Raw genomic sequence first — 18,744 nt, 5'->3', positions numbered from 1 at the left:
CATGCAAATGTTGCATAAATTCGATGATGGAGTTTCAAAGTCAGCTTGAATACTAACTTTGCCATAGATGACTGCATTGCCAGCAAATAAACATATTGTACTCCTAATTAGGGAGCAGGGGTTATTTATGTATGTAATTGAAAAAAGGGGGCTGATTACTCTTCCATGTAAGAAATCACAGTTGTTGAGGAAAGTCATGATATTGCTAACAACCCTATGTTCGAGAATCTTGCTCATAATCGATTTTAGTGAAATTGTTCTTTATTTTCCTTGCCTGTTTCCTTATTTAAATGTCGGTGTAATGTTAGCTCTGTTACAGTTCTTTGGTATCTTTCCTTCAGACAATGACTTCTTGAATGCATATTATAAGTAAGGACAGTGCAATCTGTGGTGCTTACTCCTTGAGGACTCATTTGGAAATTCCCTCCAGATGCTGAGATTAATTACTTTTTACTGATAGTAGCTTTTTAGTTATCCCATCGCATTTAATAGGATTTCTTTCATCAGTTTCTCAGTAAATTGAATATCTTAATGACATGCAGTATTGTCTGTTGTTTATATACTTTTGAAGTGGGAGTTTAACATGTTAGCTTTGTCAATATTTTTGGTGATAAGTTTACCATCTTTGTCAAACAATGAATCTACAAAAGAAGATTTTCACTGATGTCCTCTTGCAACTTGTGAATGCACATGAGGATTGACTTGCAAAAGACATAAATATTTAGGTTTTAACAAAGCTGCAATATATGTAGCTAGTCACAGAATAAATCACGGTTTCCAATCTTTAAAGTAGCTTTTACAGGCAGTGGCAAACCCAATTCTTTCTTATTGTGGAGGGGAGGAGGTGGGTTGCTCTCCATAGTTTACAGGCTTTCTTGTGGGATGGATATTGACAAGTTAGTCAAAGTTCAATTTTGGTTTTGTAGGGAGCTTAAGGCAACAAGTGAAACAAGGACCACAGGCAGGCTTGCGGGATTACTATCCTGAGGGCCGGGTCTGTAAGTCTTCACTTTTCACTGGCACTTTTCGGGAGGGGAAGGACAGTGGAAGGAATAGGAACAGAAGGTGCCGCTGCGATTAGAGCCTGATGATGCCTCCAGGGAGAGGATAGGGGTGGAAGAGAGGGGATAGGGAAAAACGTACGCCACCATTGGGACGACGTGGGCTATGAGTAGCGGAACCATAATTCAATGTGTCTACAGAGTGGAAAGATTTCCCTATGAGGAAGAGAAATCGAGCTAAAGGAGGCAGTACCCTCCCTACCCCATCTGCCTATGCACTGCTAATTACAAAAACTAAAATCTCAAGTGATATTGAGAACAGTGCAATTCATGCCAAAAGTTAATTTGTTCGATAGCCGTCATATAGACTAAGGTGATGGTTAGAGGGGTAGGCAAACTACAACGCCCAATCCCCAATAGGATCTCATGTTACCACAGATAAAAATGGCCATAAAAAATCTTTTTGATAGCTTTGATCTTCAAAGTATGGGAAATTTATAGTTTCCTGGGCCAAATTCAGTAAAATAAACGGTATCGTATGTTCAGGGTAAAATTTGTCTATCACAAATGTTCTAGAAGATAAATTATTTCCTGTTCCATAGTTTCCAAAACAGTTCTTGAAGAACTACTGTACTTCCTCAATTTAAGTATTAGACAATGATTATTGAATAAATATTCCCTTAATATTAAAGCATTTTATATCCAATTCGGGAACAAATCTGGGCTTTGTAATGACAGTAAAAGTACTCTCTGAAGAAAATGATCCAAGCTTTTACAAACTACTTCTGCTTGCTTGGATCACAAATGATATTGCTGGAATATTTGACTAAAATGCATATAGGGTTTACATAAGGGAGGAAAAAAAGAGCATATTTTTTTTCGGTGGAGAGGATGTGTTCAACAGTGGTTAGTTTTGAAGGGGTGGACAACTTTGCAACCTGTGGTGAACTATGAATTTAGAACAAGGGAGACATCCTGTAGTGTATGCATCCATCCAAACACTTCTCACCATTGCCTCTTGGCATGTGAAACTCTGTAAATAGGATCCAATCTACTTTCCTTTCACTATGTTATGCCTAAAATAATCTTAAGAGTACTTGTAAAATAATGAATAAATGTTATTATATATTATTATGATTAATTGGGGAATGAATTTAAAACATCCTTTTTTTCTCATGCTCTAGCTGTTGATCTTTTTTGAGAAGAGCATCAGTCACTTCATGAAAATAATGGTTGACTATGAATTTCAGAAGTCCCACAGCAAGTTTGCACTTTTACACAAAAACTTATATTGAATCATTATTGATAAGGTAGCATTGCCATTCGTTGCATATTCCTGCCTATTTATGAACAAGAGAACAAAATGCATAGTTTTAATCTTAACCTGGGAGAATCAATTTCTGGTAACTGTTAAAAATCTCTCTGTTGTTATTAGGTTTGACAAAGTTTCAAATGCGTATGAGTCTAAAATATAAACAAATATCAACGTTAATGTTGGTCCAGAGAATATTTTACGACAACTTTAATTTAGTACTATTTATTATTCCTTGAAAAAAATGTAAAGATAGTATGCAAGTTACTGGAGGCTTAGGGTCAGCATATGTTGCTTGAGGAATTGAGGATACATATCTCTCAGAGCAACATGGAGGACATCATATTGGAACCCCCATTTATTTCCAGGTCCGACAGAGACAATAAATTAAAAGAGATATTTTGCCCAACATGTAGGCATGTTTACTTGGTATTCCCGTGAACAAAAGAGGAATGAAGTAAATGCTATGTGGTACTTTGTTAGAGTATTTTCATTGCATATATTTTTCTTTCTTTACGGTTTGAGATGCCAGTTCTTGTAATTAGTGGTGTACTGGCTCTGCGGGGGAGAGACCTTGTCTCCTCTCACTGCATAACCGAAATTGAGTTTTAACTGTCTTTCTTAGTCACATGTTAGCAGCCAAGCCTCTAACCTGGAGATAACAACCCCAAATAAGATAGATCTGGGTTCGCCTCTGCCTCTAGAAACTCCTTAAAAGATTGGAAACCATGTTATGTTTCTCTGCTCTTTTCATTGTGATGTGAATCTGTTAAAAATTTAGGGTTTTATGTCTTTTGCGTGTGTGGGCACATGTGCGTTTGCAAGTCCCACCTCCGCGACGTCTTTTTACTGCTTTTGCTCGTCCAGACCGCGAAACGCTCATACCAATGTTATGTATATTTTATACGTCACCCTAGCAACATATCGTCATCATCTTCTTCGTTATCTTCCGCGTTTTGATGGCGTCTTTTCAAAGCCTCCATCCATAGTGGCGAAGGCGTGGAGAAGGAGCAATTCTGATGACGTCGAGTTTGCGTGCATCTTCTGTAGGAAGTAACTTTGCGCGCCTTTTGCATGCGCTCGGCATGATAAAGGGTTCCCTCGTTCCCGGGCAGAATACGTCGCCCTCATTTGTTTTCTCATTTCCCGCGCAGCTGCCACGCGGAGATTGCGGGTCGTCGGTTTGGAACGGGGATGGGAAGGTCAGGGTGTAGCGTAGAGGTGGGGGATACGGTTCATTTCAATGATTTGATTCATGGAAATGATTTGGTTCTTTTAGTCGTTCATAATGAACGAAACTATGGTAAATGTCAGTATGCATGTACGATATTCTGTAAATTCCGCGAATAATATTTTGCCTGACAAATGATGGAATTTCTTGGAGAATGGCGGAATTGTGTGGTAAAATCATTTTTCCTCGAGTTCAATTGAAATATTCGCCCTAATCCTCGAACGCATGTCCAATATCTTGGTTTGTCGGACGATTTCCGGACTTAACTCGCATAACTCGATTACCACGTGAATTTTCCCTTGCGATGAAGTCTTGAATCAATTTTTTTCTGGATACGAATACTCTTCTATTGTTTCTGTATTTTTACATGGTGAGACCTTCGGGGAATATTGGTAATTGAGTCCAGAAAACAAAAACTGAATGTGTTTTCTTCCAGTCCTAATCAAATCTATGTTATGGTGCTATTCCATACTAATTGAACGTATGTCAAATGGCTTATGTTTCATTTGAATTAAATACCATTTTAGGCTGTGGATGGGTTATATTTTCCACAGCCTTTCCACTACCTCTATGAGAGTAGCTTTCATCAGTGAAGTCGATAATCCATTGCGTAGCTCGTAATTCTCAATACTCCCTAAGTCGATGCTGGGATCTTCCTCGTTCATGCCTTATTTTTAAAACTATTTGGATTCAGGTGCGTGTTTAGGGAGCAGACGTCATTGTGCAATCTGATGTGTGTAATAAGGTGCATTCAAAATTATGTTGTGTAAGTGGTGAATTGATAGAACACATGCGAGAATGCGTGGATGCTAGACGGCAAAAAAGCCCCTGCTCTAATTCCGAGCTCGACGCAATTTCGACGTGTTTTCATTGCCAATCTGCCCAATGATGTACCCCGTGGAAAAGGGCCTTTAGAATGTAGTGAAATATTTGTGTGCACCATGGCCAAGGTTAGGTAAATAAATGGGAAATCATGATGGCATGCAGTTACACTTTTTGCCGATTGATTGAGTGCCCTTAAATCGTCTTTTGGAACGATTTTTAACCAAGAACTGTATTTGAATCTATTCGGTTCTTGCCCGCGAATCGTTCAGACAGAATTTAAGGGTTGGGGAACGTGGTACACGGGATGATAGGGGTGAGTGGGAGTAGGAGAGAAGGTGTTTGGGAGATAGGGGCGGTGGAGTTTTCGGTGAGATCACTTTGCAGGTTGCCCCGTCACGAATGATGGATTGGGTCGACTTTTCGGCCTCTCTAGTCTGCTATCCAACATGCCGCGCGCCGCACTCGTCCGCGTTATTTTGATCGAAATTAAATTTCCTCCGTGATATCCCGTGAACCCCACAGGTTGCTTGCGGAAGTTGTGTCTGACGTTGTCGCAGTCGTTGCAGGTGCCTTGGCAATAATGATGGTGCGTGCGGCTACATGATCGAGGAAGCATCGAGTGGGTATTGGCCGCTGTGCTGGGCTGCCCATCTGAGGAATGTATGGCGCCTGAAGAATTTTTGGAGAATGATTGTTTTCACAACGGGTGATTTACTAAGTTGGTCTTTACCTCGGGGGATTTCACCAAGTTAACAATTACACGTCTAAGAACAACCACGCCCTGGATGGGGCGGTGGCGTAGCGAGAGGGTCCAGACCTCTGTTCCCCCGAAGTATAAAAATACATAACTTTACCTCATAAAAGAAAATAAAATATGGAAAAACCAGGAATTTTCAAGAGATTTCTTTGAAAAATGAAGGATTTGTGATTATGAAAAGTGTTTTAATTAGTTTAAAACCCTCTACTCAGTATGTACCCTGTTTTTTTTTAAATCCCTCCCTGGTTTTGGACCACCCGCGAAAAAAATTCTTGGTTACCCCACTGGATGAGGGCAACCTGCCCAGGCGGGACTAGTACCCGCGATCTCTTATTTGGCAGGCAAGGGCTTAACCTCGCCGTCATCGAATCTTATGTTAAATGGTATAAGTAGGTTTATATCATTTAAAATTTTATACATCATTAATTAAATAGGAAATAAGGCTAACACGAGAGAAGAACCCGGTTAGATCATACCATATATGACAACGGTAGTATAAGAAATCTTATGCGAGGAAAAATTGAAATACAAGTCCCCCACCCACGCGCTCTTAATATTTTATTTGAGGCTAAATGTTGGCAGATACGGAAAAATGGACAAACTTCTTTCCGAAGGTCCTTCACTTGGAATAATTGGTTAGAAAAGACGGTAAAATTTTGCATTTTCAGATTTTCAATCCCCTCTCCTATAGTCATGGAGAGATGGTCAACGGTCGACCGAGAGGCATCACGTGTATTGAGCCTTGTATTGAATTAGTGCCTCAACGTTGTTTTAACAGTGGGTCAAGTTTCCCCCAAAAAATGATATTTCTGATCCGTCATACTCTACATGCATACTGCGGGCCAATGTACTGGGTGTTTCATGAGGATTCTGCAATACTTTAGGAAGTAATCTGTGAGATTAATGAAACAAGAGCTTTGAGAAAGTATAAAAAATACGATTGCGTAATCTCACACATTTTGAAATTAATTGTTTCATGAAAAAATACATTCGCACATTTTCGTCCAACCTTAATTATTGAAAATCCAGAGTATTAAATAAAATGTCAAAAAGGGTAGGTACTCAAGAAACACCGTTTTCATGGTACTGCAAAACGTGTCAAAAAAAATGTTTGCATTGCAATGGCTCGGTAACTAAGGAGTTGCGACCCCAAAAATTTCAATATCAGACAAAGAGTTTAACATTGTCTCCCTAAACATGTCCTAAAGTATCGCAGTTTCCTCCTGAGACACCCTATGGAGGAACCCCACGAAGAAGATTATCGAGGAACTTGAAGAACTATTTTGGGAAAGTGATGTATATAGGGCTGCAGTGTTCCTATCTTATTATTTCACCACTATGAATGAATATAATATATACATATTTTAGGAGTTACTATGCTCCCATCCGACTTTCAAGTATTTGGGAAGTTACCACGTCCTAAATTCGTTTCCCATTGTGTAAGAAGGGCACGGATGTAAAAGATTACTCTTCGAAGAGGTGCATCGTTTATGTTTTTCTGTCACAGTGCACATTCACACGCAGGTATTTCTTTTTTATGAAAGACAATTCCCTCAGCCCGCATAGGAATGGAGGAACCATCACGAGGCGAGGGATTTTGGGAGGTTGTAACTTCTTCACTGTCCTCGTTTGCTCATCTTAGCGTCTTCCAAGGTCTTCGTCACGCGTGACGTCGCCATGTAATTCCCGTGGCAGTGTGACGTAACCTTTTTCCAACGACGTTACATGTCCTCCTCAAAAATTTATGATCCGGCTGTTTTTAGGAATGAGCTTGCTTTCGTAACTGGAAGGAGGTTAAAGCATGTGTTGTACGTTGGCACGTTGATAGCGATGCAGGAATATGTGTTACTTTGGTGGATATATAATTTTATCGAGGCAAGGGCGAAGGTATCCTTCTTTAGCATGGGGATTTCTGAAACTTGAGGTCGAGGTGGAGCTAACGATTGGCAGCGAGGAATACCGAAAAAGGTTAAAATGGAATTTGGAGGTCATTCAAAATACTGAATGCGGAAAATATGCATTGGTGGACTAGTGGACGGAGAGGAAGGGCAAGTAAGGTCCCGAATGAGCCATATAGGATGCGTTATTAAGGATGTAAAATAGATAATATTTTACGTAACTATGAAAAAGTATGTTGGTGGGAGATCTTCGTCAAACCTATATCTCGATTTTTTACCCATGATGATGAAGATATAAATAATTTTGTTTTTAATTACGTGCTAAGTTACCTTTTCGCCTAAATAGTACCGGGAGTTGTTAATCCTGTTTTCTAGCTTCGGTCAGGATGACCTAAAGGTCTTTTTCCTGTGAGTGTCCTAAAAAAACTTTTTGAGGACCTAGTCGCTGGGCATTTAGCACGACCGAAGGCTCAAAAGGAATGTTGCGGTGACTTCATTAAAATCCTGCCTATGTTCAATTTTATATTTTTTTTCCAGGCAATTATATTATGAGGCAATTAAATTTAAAGGGAATTGCTGAATTAGAAAAAAATATTGAACATTCAAAACAAAACCTTGGAGTGGAGTAGGAGTTTTCCCATTACTTTCCGTCACAAATATCTCGAGAAGTATTGAGCGCTGGCGGCTGAAACAAAAACTGCACCTCGTGTGTATCAATTTCCTATCACGATCAATTAACAGCCATCATTGTCAATTACCCATCTCGGAAGTGTCGTGCACTTTCTGGATAGAGCCGTGAAATGTGTGCTTAGCGCTCAGTCCTAATGCGTCCACCCACCGCGTAGTGCTCGGCAAGGAAACAGGGGCGGGAGGTCGGAGGTCTCTGAGAGTGTCTGTCGGCGCCGAAAAGGCCCCTCTCCATGCGATCACTGCCCGCCCGAGTGTGTGGACGGCCTATGCCCCTTCGCAGCCGTTCCGGCCGTATTGGGAGAGGGTACGGGACTGGAACGTGGGGTCCGGGCCTAGCCGGTCAGCTGGGTGTGTGAGACGACGGAGAGCCATTAAACTGCACACGCTCTACTCGGAAGCGTCGTGGAGGCTGTAAGATTACACGCCTCGCCTGTCGCGTCTGGTCCAGCCGTCCCCCTCCCCTTCCCTCCTCTATGTATATCCCTAAAGAGAGGCTCCATTCAGCCTTCCTCCGACTACTCCGCTCTCCCATTATCTGTCTTCCGCCTGGCTCTACACGGATCCCTCTACGCCATGCAAATCCGCGTCGGCATAGGGGGCAGCGATACGTGGCTGTCTATGGCTGCCCGGCTTCCCATGTGCGCACATGCAGGATTTCGACCGCGAATATTACAATGGAGGTTCCTCCAGTCAGCCATTTACCGTGCTGTCACCCAGCGCGCATGTCAATGATTCGCTAAAGTCGCCGCTCGCTTCGCTGGCGTTAGAGCGATCCGAATTGCGCGTAAATGAGGTAAAATTAAAGTTATTAACCGAAGTTCATATTTGTGTTGATTTATGAAATCAATGGCTTGCGATGTTACTTTGTGGAATCGCGACGTAAAAGATTTGAAAGTAAACTTTGTAGTATTCCACTCTATATTTATTAAAAGACGTGCCCGGCCGAACCTTTTCAGATCGTTATCAAGAGCTGAACAATTATTGTTATTATAACAATTATTATTTCAGGTCATTATCAAGAGGTGAAACAAGGGGCGTTATTCAGCTCTTGATAATTACCTGAAAAGGTTGAAACCGGTAGAGTTTTCTTAGAAATACCGTTTGGAAAACAAAAAAATTTACTTTTTAATCTACCTTTTGTTGCTTTAATTTATAAATGGATAACTTTTTAGCTATGCCTCACGAGTGGAAATGCTGTAATTGCAATTAATGATATAAAAAAGGGATATATCGGTGCAAATCGCCAAACACGAACATTTTTGAAAACATTAATTTGCGCCCAATGTTGCGATATAAATCAAATTTGGGACGTAATGGTTTATATACCTATACTTACGCTACGACCGCGTAGTTAACGTCATTTGCCCGTTAAAAATTGAGCCGATCGGAGGAGGCCTTAAGAAGCCGGTTTAATGAAGTGAAATGAGATACCAGGGAGATCCCTTCCGTAACAAATATGACGGTTTTTTTAAATCAGGGCTTTTGTTTATTTTATATTTATTAGTAAATTTCATTTTAATTGGATCAGTAATTCTTCGCATTATTTACTTTCTGGTTAACATAAGCATCCCACTGAACATGGATTATTATCGTATATTGTGCGTTAATTGTTCTCAGTACGGCACAGAAATGAATTTTTTGTTAAACAGCCGAAATTAGAAACATAAAGTCGTCTTAGAGTTTTTTTTCCGAACACAGGTTTTCATGAAGGAAAACAAATGACTTTCTCTATAGTGTAAATCTCCTCAAAGGTACTCATCCCACTCCGTCTGATCCGAAGGTTATGAACTAACTCTTGTAATTGGTCGTAGATTAAAATTCCCAAATGACCTAATCAGATAGCTGTACTTAAGTCACCTTGTGTTCCACTACCTGTTATTTCTTCCCTTAGTGTAAGGGGCTGTGTGCGGTGTCAAAAGGATCGGTATGGATGGGATGGTAGGCTAGCCTGGTTGCTCCATTTCATCCCCCTTATCCCTAGCACCAAGTGTTGATAGGGTGGATGGAGGAATGAGAAGCTTGGGGATATAGGTGAAATAGGTCGTAAATGTGTCGTCTTCTTGCTCGCAAACAAACATGGGTGTGAAGGATGCTTTCTTTTTATTTGGTCTTGCATCAGTAAGGTCTAGGTGACGGTTACGAGAGACTGTGCGTAATTTATGTACTTACGGCTTATTGCCGAAGTTACTGTCGGAGACAATTTGATGCTTAGGCAAAGATTATTTTCCCCTGTGGTCCATATCGGGCTGTCGGTACGCGAAGATGTTGATGCAGGTCTTGTATAATGGTATTAAAATGGTTTCGTATTAACCTTAGGAGTAAATTTATGGCTGTATTAGAACGAAGCTAACTCCTTCCAGCTCAACTGCGAAGGATTTTGATTTATGCACGCCAATGATAAGGAATAACGGCGCTTAATTTGAGTAAAATAATTTAATAATATATCTGATTGAGATTTATTTATTCATACCTTTGTTCCTTAGTATTCTGATGATGGTTCAATTTTTCAACAGTCTCGCATTCCTCCCTATTCCGCTACTTAAATTTAAAATTCTAAGTGGCCATCGTAAAAATGGTTTCCTAATTATACCGTCTGAATAATTCATTGTTGTGTTTACCATACCAAGCGTATATTTTGATGGGGAACATTAAATGGTACCATGTCAGAAATGCTCCCTAGAAAATTTTATTGCCCCTTTTGCTAATATTTTCTCTTAATTTATTAATCATTAGCTGACCATAGTATGTTTTATCGGGAATATCATTTCAACCGATTCGTCAATTGGAAAGTTATTTCAGTTCAGAGATAGCGACCTATTTGTAAAATACGTAGTTTACGTGGCTCGTAGTTGATGTAAAATATTATAAAAATATTTAATTTAAAAATAATGCTGTAAACCGTAGTTGTTGATGTTTTTTTAGTTGAAGTGGAAATTAGAGCGTGGTGTTCTTGGGATTTAAGGAATAGTTGTTGAAGCCAGTCTTATGCTTTAGGAGTACTAAGTTTCTTTTATGTATTATTTTTATTTTACTGCGTATGAACTACTTACTTGATACCTCTAATTACTACCCTTCTTGGCCATTCATCTGAATTTTTATACTTACACTTTTTTTTAAAAAGCGGAATAGCGATCGTTTGAGTGATCAGACCTTCTCTATTCCCGCTTCTTCCCTTCGTATCAACCTTGATTTTATTCGAAGTACTTTTATGGTATTCGAGGTATTTATTACCATAATTGGAATGAGCGCTAATCCAAGGTATTTTAGATAATTTTTAGGTTGACTTAAGGTTTTATATTGATAGCTAAATGTTTATGGCCAAGGCAAGGACGCGTTCTTTATTTCCAATCCGTACCCTGCATTTGGTCCTCATACCCCGAGTTATCAATATCGCAGAATTTTACCTTTGAAAGGAGGAAATGGAGACGAAAAGGAATAAAGGAATTCCGAGCATGGTTTGCGAGGAGAGGTAACTTCTTCATGAAATAAAGGCTAGGCGAAGGACCGGGATGGGTCGCGCACTAAACGGGAATTGGATGTTAAAAACCGTGTTGGATGGAAGAATGTTTGGTAAGCTGGGGAAGGGTGGAGGAGAAAAGAATTTGTCGATGGAATGAAAGGGAATAGGCTTTATTTATTTATTATTAAATATTTCTGGAAGTATACAATTGCCTGGTGATGGTTGTAGATTTAAAATAAACGAATGAAAATTTTACCTACTTTAGAGTGAAGTAAAGGGTCAGAAAGTACACCTATAGGATATAAAGAAATACTTCGATAGTAATAATGATTCGTAGTCGGAGCTAACGGTATAATAAAATATTCGAATACCATGCAAGTAACAAATGGAGTTTGAATCAAATAACCTAATTGCCAACACTATCTAATAAAATCACAGTGACATCAACCAAGAATCGAGGGAACCTTTAATATTTTTATTGTAAATTGAAGAGGGAATTCCAATTTTGGAGTGGGGAACGGATTCGCAAAATTCTCAATACCCCCCTACCTTTCCTGGTTGAATACTTTAGTAATGACTCGTAGCCGGAGCTAACGGTGTAATAAAATATCTACGGAAAAGCCATTGAGGCCGTAGGTCAGGTCCATTTGGGGAGATGTATTATGGGTGAGGGGGGAGAATTTAGATGGCCATGCTAAGTGTAGTCAGTTCACCCATCCCCCCCACCCTGGTGTACTAAAGCGAGCGTGCCCCGGGACATTACGCCGAGTCATTAAGGTCAATCTTGCGACGAAAAGAGCCCGGTCCCGCTGCATCGGATGCCGTGGCCCGGCCGTTCCCCATGCCGACCAATTCTCGTCCACCTCACTGGGCACCCAGAAGGGTCCACAGTGCCGCGCGGTCGGTCCATCGTGTGGGTTGGGGAGCGTCCCAGAGAGGCTCGCGGTGTTGGAACGATGTTAATGGCCGTTCCCCGGCGGGCAAATGGGCCTAATCTATCGGAGAGACGCGAACGCCCGGGGTCCCGGGTTCGACCACTGCATGATCGATGTCTCGCTTTAATGACCCGGGAGTCGCCACCCTGTGATGTCTCGACAAGCGACGCAGGAGGGCGTCGGGAGTGTTATGGGTTTCTGGGGATATTGGGGGGATGAGTATTTGTGTTGAATATCCCGTATTGATAACTTTATACCTAAACTATGGGTGTATTCCCGCAGGGTGTCCAGCGACCGGGAAAATCGGGAACTGTGCGTGAATTTTTAGTCTCTGAAATTATACATGAATAGGGTAGTTTCCTTCATCAAAGAAAACGAAATGCATTGATTGCTATTCGTTACCCACCATTAGGGTTTTCATAATATACAAATTATTTGGTTTTAGAAATCCAAGTTTAGACGAATGGCAATGGTCAATTTTAACTTCATTTGAAAAAGGCCAGATTGGCGCCCATGCGATTCCACTCCATGTGACGTCACAGGGACCTAGTTTCTATACGAGTAGATAGGAGTTTTACATCGTCTGAGATTATCAATTCATGCATGAGGCACAGAGCTCAGGGAAACATGTCTTAATAATCACCCATTAATATTGCCTAAGTTCGGAAAGTTTCTTTCGTTTGATAGGGTATTAATAATCCTTATTTAAGCCAAGCGCTACCTGCTAGCAGGGTACTGTGCTACCTGCTAGCAGCCTGCGTCGTATCAGCGCTCAAGCCTCGCCTCAAGGTCACCTCACACACCGACAGCTGGAACCAGATATACGTCACACGGAATTTTCCCATCATTCCTACTTAGCCGTCGCGTTTTCGCGCGCTTGAAAATTTTCACTTTTCGTTTAATCGCGAAAAATAGATATCGTCACTCGAAAATCTAAGAGCGTGAAATGCGCACTTCAGGAGTAATAATGTTTCGATTCAGGCAATAAAAAAATAATAGCAAACCACCCTATTATTCATGAATTGTTGCTCCTACTTGGAATTTCAAGATCTTTGAATTCAAATTAATTAAAAAAAAGTATTGGCTGTTCAACATCCATTTTTACTGTCCTAATATGTGTTTATCGTAATTTTAAGCGCAGTATCTTGGTAGAATTTTAACATCCGCATCAAAACGTGGAATATCAGACAAGACCACAGAACCGAAATGTCCAGCTCTCTTGACTAAAGTAAGATTAAAAAATGCGGATAGTTGGATGGCAGGTGACGTCAACATCTATTTATGAGGTCGAAGCTGCTTCTTGGCTTACATTGAATAAATTTTATTTTTAAATAAAATCCGCGTTGGCTAACCTGTTCCTAGTCCTTGTAAATACATAAATATAATTATTAGATAAAGGCATTGAAGTAATTTTAGGATTTTAAAATTCGTATCTACCGCAGTTATCACGTTAGATTAACCTGGTAATTAGTAAAATTTTCCTAGAAAACCCGGAATTATGCGTACACGTGGCCTGATTCTAATGTAAATCTATTTCCAGCGAGACTTGAAATTATGACTCTTTCTAGCGCTTCAAGTTCATTTATGTATGAAATTCTAGTTAAAGTTGGCTGGCATTATATTTTCTTATGGTTGTAATACTATGCATCGTCATTCTAAGCGGAAGTTAGCGATTACGGAATACTTTAAAATTGTTTCTTTTCCCTGACCTGTTGCATTATCTTTCCACTTGAAAGGGTTATTTCCCGAGATTTGATTGGCCGTTTTTTTAATCGTTTCCAGCTAATTTCTTTCTCGATAATCTCGGGCTGCTGAAGGTGAGAATCTCATTCATTATTTCAAACGTTCGAGGTTTGATACGTTCTTGTAGCTTCTCAATAATAAAATAAATGAGTAGCGATTTCGTAACGAGCGCATATTGACGTAAGCAGGGATCGCGTAAACAAATGCATTTAACCAATCCACATCGATTCAAATGATTTTCTAGCTTTCGTGCGTTGGAAAGCAAAGCATGTAGGTAAAAATAATGATGCCTTACGTAATTGTTTCGGAGATAAAGCAATTCTGTCTATACGACGATGTAAATGCCGTTGAACTTGAATTTCCATAATATTTTAAATTCTTTTTGATAAATCGATGAAACACCGCGCTCAGATTTGGCTACCATTAGAAATTAACGTATAGTTTATCGTATTTAAACTTTATAGCTAAACGAATCTCCAGTTCAGTTTTTATCAGTTAATTTTTATCTGTGATCATTTTCATGACGTGTTTGGTAGCTGCATCGTAAATATATTCCGTAGTATAATTGAGGGTTTTACGCCATGTTAGACTATTAATAAATTTATATTTGCCACGAGTCGTATGTAGCAACGAATATTTTATCAATTTTTTTGTCAAAATAATAATAATTCTAATAGTAATCAACACACTAGACAAGTACTGCGATCAGAGCCTTAGCAGAAATGCTGCTTTTCTGATCAAATTTCCATTAATTATAGCTTATTATAATATAATGTAGTTATATTTATAATATATTATAAATTTAAGTATACCTGGATTAGCCATGGTGACAACTTTACGGAGTCACCCTCAATGTACAAATTGTGCGAAATTTCCGCAGAAAGTTTTTCACAAAAGAGAATGACGCCTTGGTAGCTTAACTGGCTGAAGCATACAATCGGAATTTGTGGGATCCGGGATCGAATCCCTGTCAAGGCGAATGATTTATTTTTCTCTGGAAAATTTTCACAGTTTTTTGTCGCAGTTTACAGGTGATTTAAAAATAGAATAACATGATATGTTTATGAAAATGACTTTTACTTTGTTGCAACCTTTTTAAACACAGTTAACATGGGAGCGTACTGGGTAACTGCGGGGATGATGATGAACCGGGTTTGGTGGTTGGAGAAGGACGCTGGCGTAATGCGTAAAATCAGAGGCTGCCGGTCTCAATAAGAAGATCAGCCCGAACTGAATGGTCGTCTTGAGACGCTTGAGTTTTGGACCTCCTGGAGGAGGAGAGAGTATGAAAAGGTAGTCGTGAATGCGAGGAAGTTTAGGAAATCGCATTCCCCCTAACACCGAGGGCTTTACGGGCATATTACGGAGCTTTTGGGGAAGGGGGAGGGTGAAAGGATGGACCTTTTTGAGAACGTAATTTCTCAAACAGAGCTATTAGCGCCCATTGTGTTGTCTAGGCGGGGTCTTTGGGTACTTTCGCTTTCAAAATGCTCCGATCAAGGCGGCTGAGATGGGGGATCGTGGAAAAATCTTCAGCGAGCTTCTCTTGCTGCGGGGAAAGGGTGCAAAAGTGGGTGCACCCTGACCATCTGCCGGACGAGCCCGGGAGTCTGGGGATTTTAATGGCCGTTGAGGAAAAGAGTCCAAGGGTAAGAGGAGGCCGTGGTCTCTTTAATGGGAGGTGTGAGGGAGACTTAGTGGAATTTCTGGAGTGAGGGATGTTGGCGTTAAGTGGCGAAATGAGAAAGAAATAGGAGAACGTGGGGGACAGGTTAGAGGAGAAGAGAGGTAGAGCTTACGATGACTAGGAATAAAGGGGTCTACAGTCCGGAAGGGTTAGGAGAATGCGCTGGGATGGATGTTTTCCTCAGCATGACTAATGGGACCAGCTTTTTTGTCTGTTTTTTTTGCTCGCCTCTCACGTGGCTAGGTCTTGTGCAATAGGAGTACATGAAATTCTAGCGGTCGCCTAAGATAGGACTACGTTGAGAATTTTACGCCCATTCGCTTCGTTGGTTTGACAAGGCTACAACGGACGTTTCGATCGAAGTTGACGTTTTGTAGATGCACTCGAAAATAATGGATATTTTGGTCTGTCTTTGCAAAATTTAGGTTGATTGCGTCATTAGTGAATCAAAAGCTTATTTTTTCCTTGAAAAGTACGTGGTTGCGGTAAGAACTTTGCACTATTTATATCTCATATGGGATACGCATATGCGTATCAATCAGCGCTTGTTTCAGTGCTCTGTATTGTTTATATTTCTAATTAGGTGCATCGATAATGTAGCTCATTAAATGAAGAGGTAAATTATTAAAAAATACTGTAAACAGCTACTAAAATTTACTTTATTGGGCGTTACTTTGAAGTTGTGTCAAAGACTGAAAATGAGCGTGCGTTGAGAGACAGCAAATTAATCGGCATAACTCTCCTTAGTCATTTGTTAAGAACCCTCGGGAAAGAAGAGAGTTGTGTCCATATTTAGGAATAAATAAACTTAAGTATTTATGCAATAAAATATTACAACGCGTGATAATTTATTTTAGTGTGTGTAATTCGATAACATGAAAACACACTGGCCTTGCTTTCAACGCCTTGGCCTAACTTGGCGTAACAGTGAAGTTAATCAATTTATTCATTTCAACACCTCCGAAAACAGCTCTATTCGGCCTTTACATCGGGGTTTTGTTAACATTTAACAATCAAACATGCACAAACATACATGCCCTGGATAAGGGTAACTTACGCAGGCGGGACTCGAACTCGCGACCTTTGGTTTGGCAGGCAAGGGCTTTACCCCGCCGCCACCGAGGCGGACAAAACACAATATTACTGCATTTTTTTAACGCGACTACTTTAGAGTGCCGTAATTCGGCTCTCAAAAGTCTCAAGTTGAAAAAATCTCAAATTTCGTTCTGAAATTAATGAGTGCCAAGAAGAAAATGTTCTGTCCGTCGAGAGTCCTAAAAATATCGTTATATCTCTATTACTTATTTCATGATTGTTGCGCGGTTTGTACCGTAATTGAAGGAATACCCATGTCATTGACTGATCTGGTTTTATTGTTAGTCAAGTTAGGCCAGCTTGAATTGTTTTCAACTTCTCTCCGGATTTATTTTTATGAGCATTTTGTTCATCGTTATTTGGTCCTTCCCCGTGGTCGTGGTCAGCTTCTAAGGTACTGCGTTCCTTTGTAGCGCCGCTCCCTGCCGTGCCTCGGAAAACCCTTTGTGAGTCCACGAGTTCACTTCCTGCATGGATTCAAAGGCACCCGTTTCCGTGGCAACCGTAATTGTGATGATTGACCAAAGGCGTACCGGCGGAAGGTCGCTCGGTGACGCGTGCGACCTCCTCATGATCTCTGAGTGGGCGTTGAGTTATAACGACGTGATCATTAAGTTTTGTCAATCCCTTCAGGGAGGAGATCTCTCCCGTGTCGACGTCAACCCTGCTTGGAGAGGCATTTTTTTCCTCTCTCCTGTGGCGGGAACTCCTTGGCAGCGTGTTCCGTTTTTCCTTTTAAATTTGTCTTGCTTCTCAGAGTAAATATATGCAAGGTGGCTTCGTAGTTAGGTTGCCAGCCCTTCTGTATTTCGCGGAAGCTCCCATGTTCCAAAAATTATTTTCATTATGCACCAATAGCATCAATAATTTTCTGGCTAGCTGTTCAAAATTTGATTGATAATTTTTTAGTGGTTAAAGTTTTATGTCATGAAGGCCAAATTAAATTTCAGTGGGCGAATTTTCCATATTTAATTCTAATCTTCTGCCAAGCAAAATTTAAGTGCTTGTCTCTCAATTGCTAAAATTAAGTTGCCTATTATACCGGTGTATTTTTGAGAATGTTTGGCTGTACGAGTTCCCTACCTCTTGTTACATAAAATAGTTATTTTCAGCGGCCCAGAAAAGATTTTGCCGTGTTTTTCCGCATGCGTATATACAAACAAGCGCTCAATGTGTCTATGTTGCAAACAAATGTCGAGACGAACAGTGAAATGATGTACCAGCTTCGGATTGATACCGAATTACTGATAGAAACAGGAAAAAATTAGCGATTATAGCCGTTGTTTAAGTATAGTTCAAAGCTTGGTGCATCTGTTTGAGAAATTGCGTTGTAGTAAAATGGAATGGTAGAGAATCCGATATTTATTGGGAGTTCAATTTTCAGTTGAATCAAACGAACACACCATATAAAATAGAACTATTCTAGTCATCCTATCACCGTACCAGCTTTCGTCTCCACCACGATGATGCAGGTCGAGGTAGGTAACTGTGGATTTTTCACTTTTGGAACTAATTCGTTTTTTATCATTGATTTTAGCACATGCTCCGTTTACATTACGGGAGTAGCTTCACTATCGTTGATGAGGTCGTATGCTGACCGGATAGTTGAGAATACAAACTCGAATTCTAACATCGTCTGATCCAAATAATGTTTAAGAGGATGTATCTGTGCTAGCTTTGCATTTATTGTCTTTAAAGTTTAGAGATTACTTTTTTATTTTGCCATATTCTTACGTCCTTTAACGTCCCCCGAGGGCAATTTGCGGTTTACTTTTCGCGTTTCGACTTCGATGAAAACACCATCAACTGTAATGTGGCTGGCTGAGGAGCCACACCTCTAGTTACATCGTGCTATGCATTTGTGTAAAGTTTTCGACACACCCGCGTAAGCTCTTTTGTCGTCACTACCGTTTTGTGAACGGGTTTTAGCATGGTGTCTACAGCTCTACCCATGTTGATGTAGTAAAGTTTCTTCAAGCTCGTCTCCGTAATTTGGGTGATCTCTTGGTATAACTCCGTGCTATAGCGCGTAATTTTGCTTGAGTTATTGTTCTGCCTGTTGCTGGAGATGCGTGTTTTCCACGTATTCATAGTCTGTTTAATCTATTCC

The 18,744-nt window shown here is 40.3% G+C and overlaps 1 protein-coding gene across 1 annotated transcript in view; it reads left to right on the top strand.

The window, feature by feature from the left end:
• LOC124163348 (U3 small nucleolar RNA-associated protein 4 homolog) overlaps positions 1–18,744 on the top strand; it is a 194,469-nt gene that overhangs the window by 16,831 nt on the left and 158,894 nt on the right. The gene's annotated exons all lie outside the window — the stretch shown is intronic.

The sequence above is a fragment of the Ischnura elegans genome, chromosome 8 (genome assembly GCF_921293095.1).
Source record: "Ischnura elegans chromosome 8, ioIscEleg1.1, whole genome shotgun sequence".
Classification (NCBI taxonomy): domain Eukaryota; kingdom Metazoa; phylum Arthropoda; class Insecta; order Odonata; family Coenagrionidae; genus Ischnura; species Ischnura elegans.
The sequence above is the reverse complement of the archived record's forward strand: the minus strand, read 5'-3'. Positions and strand labels throughout refer to the sequence as shown.